The following is a 5,536-nucleotide window of genomic DNA, read 5'->3' as shown; positions in this document are numbered from 1 at the left end:
ATTAACTTATGCTATCATCATTTTCATTGTACACATAAATTACCAGAGGCTTGAATAATTAAAATGACTTACTATAGATCAAAATGTTACATAAAATTTAAATTCTCAAGAATTTTATTAGACAACTTTACATTTAAATGATAGCAGATTTTCATTCTCATGTTGCTACAGCTTCTTAAAATATGACTGTGTTCCTTCAATATTCTATACCATCAAATAATAATTTGATGCAAAGTTAAATATTTTGGAAACAGTAAGATGCCTATGTGTTTGTCAGAATCTCTAATGGGTATAAAGTTGCTATTTATCTAAAAAGATGTATATTAATTCCCATAGATGAGTACATTGATTTTTTTTGTGAGCTATCAAGCATTCCATGCAGGCATGTTAATTATGTAAGTATTATTATAAAGTGCTCTTTATGAAATACAAATCAATAAGACAAACTGGGCACCCAAATATAAGAAAAATATAATTGTTCTATAATATTTTTATAAGAGTAAGACTAGAGATTCTATGTTAATGAAAACAATGATAGAAAGAATAATCAGGCCTATAATAGCAAAGAAGACTAAGACTATTAATATAACTAAATTCTATCATCTAAAATTTAAAGACATAAAAGCTGGAAGTAAGATTTTTGCTAGGGAATTATTTTTAAAGAATATTAACAATTTCCTACACACACACACACACACACACACACTGTGAAAGTTGGCTATAGTAGTAACGAGATTTGAGTATTAGGTAAAAAGTAAAGAACATGGTGGACAGAAATAAGATGTAAATAGATAAACAGAAAATTGAGAATTTGATGAACATAGAAGAGAGCAGGGCACTACTAGAATTCTAAAGTTTAAGCAAGTTTCAAATATTAGAAATGGAATAAAATTATGGAATTTGCCAGTAAATTAATGGATCTGGAGACTATCATGCTAAGTAAAACAAGTCAGTCCCCAAAATCTAAGGCCAAATGTTTTCTGGGATATGATTAAGAGAATCCAAAATAAGGGGAGAGGAGAGAGAGAGAAAACAAAAAGGAATAAAAATGGGAAGAGGGAATTGTATCAAAATAGAGGAAAGATTGTTAGAGTAGACAAAGGAGATTGAGGGGGCAGAAAGAGGGACAGAACAGGGAAAAAACAGTGGAATGAATCTGACTGAACTTTCATATGTGCATACATGAATATACCCCAGTGAATCTCAACATCAAATACACCCATAAAATACTAATTTGAAAAACTATAAATAAATTCATAAAGATCAGTTGCATGGAGGGAGGGGAAGGGCTGGGGACTGAGTTACAGCAAATTATATTCTATGCTTTTGTGATTATTTCAACATGTATCCTAATGTTACACATAACTAAAAAATCAATAAAATCAATTAATATATTAGAAATGTACAGTAAATAAGGACAGCAACGAAAACAAAATACTGGAACAAATGTCAGTTATCAAGAAAAAGTCAAACAAACATAAACACTGAAAACTGTTATGTTTGAATATATATGACTAAATACTTTGACCCTAATAGCAAAAGCAATCTTGAACACAAAAAATAAGATGGGGAAATAATAGCTCCTGATTTTAAATTCTATTACAAAGGTATACTGAGCCAAAGAGTATGGTACTGAAATAAAAAGAGATGCTTAGATCAACTTAACAGAGTAGACAGCCTAGAACAAACACGTGTGTACTGTTAGCTGATCTTTAAAAATTATGTCAAGAATATAGACTGGAAAGGGATAGTCTTTTTAAAAAATTTCAGTTGGGAAAACTGGATAATCACATGCAAAATTTTTAAATTGGATATTTTTTAATAACCTACACAAAATGACCTCAAAATGGATTAAAGAAATAAATGTAAGCTGTGAAATATTAGAAAGCAAGGGGTCAATCCTATTACATTGGACTTGGCAGTGATTCTTCTGGATTTAACATCAAAAGCAAAGGCAACAAAAGCAAGTATACAAGTGGGAGTACAACAAATTAAAAAGTTCTGTACATCAAAGCAAACAACCAGATTGAAATGCACGTGGGCTCTCTCTCATCCAGCTAGGAGGTCCACAGAACAGGGTGGAGGAATATGTGGCTGTGGAGTCTCTACTCAAGAACTCCGGAGACCAAGCAGAAAGCAGGTCTGATTTTTGGGGGCAGTTACCATGTACATATATTCAGGAAGTAGCTAAGCATATTACAGGCAGCCTCCAATACAGTTTCTTGTCAACTGTCCTTGCAGCAACAAATTGAGGAGCAGGCCATGGAGCAAGCACAGGGACTGCAACAAGCGGCCTCACCTCCAGGGCTTTGTCTATGGGATAAGTGGTTTGTCATTCACAAGCCTAGCATGGGGGAGTGGTTTGCCACTCAGATGCCCTTAACATATGCCATGTATGCAGTACTCCATGCACTTGTCCCCATATCTCTCCCCTGACTATGCTGCAAGAACTTTAGCCAGCATTGCTGTTTTTCATTCGGTGGCATTTACATGATTGCATAAGTGCCTCACAACACAGGAAAAAATTATCACTATTATAAACAGTAGGGCCAGGGTAACAGCATTATAAGGATTAGATAATTTGGCTACCAGGTTTTTCAATGTTCAGTTAATACTTGGAAGAAAGAACAGACTGTCAAGATAGACACCTTAGTCTCATTGATTTTGACAATTGCCTTGGTAAGGTTTTCATAGTCATAACATAGTTAGCATCCCAAGAACTCTTAATATATACTGAAAAAAATTGGAGAAGTGTAAGGTTACATTTTCAGATACAGTATATTGGGTGACAAAAATACTATGAAATTCAGGGTCATAAGTGAGCCTTTGCAACATAAACAACCTGGTGGAGGTCTAGTTCTTGTTGAATGACTAAAATAGCAGCTTGGAACAGTTTATTTAAGCCTTTGAATGACAAAGGCTTCTGCAGTGGCAAGAGACATATTGTTTACAGTCTGAGCAGTCTGAATACTCTGAGTGAGCAAAACAGCTGCAGTGGCTGTGGTGGCGATGGTGGCTACCAGGGCAAGAATTCCAGCAATGATGAGGCTAATTGCATGCCTCATCCAGTGTAGGATCTCATTCAGAAGATTCTTCATCTCCATGTCCCATGGACTCCTCCACTCTCTGAACAGTTTCACCGAAAGCCAGATTGCTGGGGGCATTCTGAGTATAAATGTATGTTTAGCTTTCATAGCAGAGATTAGCAATTTGTGAGCCAGCAGGATGTGTTGACTGCATAAGGGATATCTGTATGAGTAATATTTATGCCATCTGTATCGTTAATTATTAGCATGGCAAAGGGTTGTGTAACACAAGCTTGTGCATAGTGGGTATGGGTATAATTTGGCACAAAGGCAAATCCATGGTCAGGATCTGGACTCAATATAGACCCATTCATACAGCCAGCTGCTGTCCATTTGATGAGTCTACCAGCCAGCAATATTTGTGTGATACCCATCATTCCATACTGATTTTCTGCATAGCAGTTGGTAACAACTTGTCCCATGTAGCAGGTACTGCAGTAACCCATGTGTTTTGGGGAACATCAGATACATTCCAGAGGCTGTGCCTGCCCAGGTACATAGATTTGTTCTTCCTCAAATAAATTTCACTTATCAAGGAGATAAGTATGTCAGTGACACATTGATTCAACCAGATGCTATCATTATCTTAGGAGGGCTTTCCAAAAAAGCGTTGTGAGGCATATTGGCAGCAAGGGTTTCATGCATTTTCCATGGGGGAGTTTATGGATATAGGTAGTATTAACTATAACTCTAATGTCAGTGAGAAAAAGCCCAACGTATGACTTATTATATTTATCTACAATAGTTTCTTTGGCAAGAGCTAAAGAGAGGGGACTGCCTGGATTTTAGGTTTCATTATCTACTATGGAGAAACAAATGGGCAGAGTAAGTATTGAAATGCTGGTATTCCTGGCACATTTTCCTCCTGGATGGATGGATAATGCAGGATCAATAAGGTTGGGATTATTAGAGAGGAGCTTGGCTAAAGCCCCTTCCCAATCAGCAAATGCTAAAGTTGGTGGCCTAATGACCAATGCTCAATTTGCCTGATGGGAGGCTTCACTGTTAGCAGTGAGCCTTGCACACACTAGGTCCATCATCATAGGCCCAGGGATGGGATTGCCACCAGGCAAAGGAGTCAATCTTGTGGCTTGGTCAACAGGACCTTTAAGATGACCCCAGGTTACTTTACATGAGGCTCATGTGCATTGTTGAGTCCTTTGCTTGTCGGGTTTCTCCTCCAAAGTTAGTTCCTTCATCTTCTTGGGTGGTGGTTCTCGGGGCCCAGGGCTTGAATTTCTCGCAGCCACCCAGGTGGGATGAGGCTCCTGTTAATATATGCAAACACTCGACCCATGTTTAGGAGGGGCTCTAGACCATCCCATGCATTTGTTATGGAATCTCCTTTCATATGACCATAGGTAGATGGGAGGGCCCCATGAAGTCGGGGCAATGTTTATGGACTGTTGTTTCTGTAGAAAAGTTTGAAATTGAAAGAAAAGTTAATGCAAATAAGGTTTCCTTCAAGGCATCACAAGGGGACTTGATATAGTTTCTCCCCTCTGTTTTATAGCATAGTCTTTAATTCCTTGTGTGTTCTTTCTATGATGCCTTGAGTCTGAGGGTTATAGGAGATCCCATTTAAGTGCTGTATATGCCAATCATTGCAAACCACTTGAAAAATCTTGCTAGTATAGGCTGGCCCCTTCTCCCCGCAAGCATTGTCTATTTAATAGACATGGGAACATTCATAATTCCAAAACATTTAAGTAGATGATAGACAGATGACATTTTGTGGTTTCTCCTGTGGAGGCTATGGCATCACACACCCTGAATAGATATCAATGATTATATGAATATATTTTTAATTTCCAAAAAGGTACATAATGAGTGACATCCATTTGCCATAAAGTATTAGATTTTTACACTTGGAGATTCACTCAAGCAGGTTGTAAAGGGCCAATGGGAAGAAATGGTGCACATTTTTTTGCAGTCTCTGACTAGCTGTTTGCAAGCGTCTTTAGTGCTGATTTTATGCAACTGCTATGGCTGAAGCCAGCAGAGAGGCTTGAGTTGCTTGTGTCCCTATGTCCTGGGTGGTCAAAATCCAGTCATCAAGTGTGCCATTTCACACTGGTGCCACTGGTGCTGTGTTCCTTATTTAGTCCTTCGCAGGTCAATTCATTTTCTAAGGCTTCCCTAGCTTCTTCATGAGACAACTTTCCTTCTAATGCCTTGTTTACTCTGTCAATAAACTGCGGCAAGTCTTCAATGGCTTTCTGCCTTAAGTTCTGTATAGAAACTGTACTTCCCCCAGCTGGTAACTTCCTACAGACTCTGAGAGCACAGAACCACACCTGATTGAAATAATTTGGTGGGGCTTTGGCTTTTACCACAGGGGAACTTGTGTATTCCTTCTCCCTGCAAACATTCAGAGAGGTTAACATTTGTGGTGTGATTACCATCTGCCTGGTGTTCACATTCATAATAGAAAAATGCTTTCCACTTCA

Source organism: Callospermophilus lateralis, chromosome X, assembly GCF_048772815.1.
Source record: "Callospermophilus lateralis isolate mCalLat2 chromosome X, mCalLat2.hap1, whole genome shotgun sequence".
NCBI lineage: Eukaryota > Metazoa > Chordata > Mammalia > Rodentia > Sciuridae > Callospermophilus > Callospermophilus lateralis.
The sequence above is the reverse complement of the archived record's forward strand: the minus strand, read 5'-3'. Positions refer to the sequence as shown.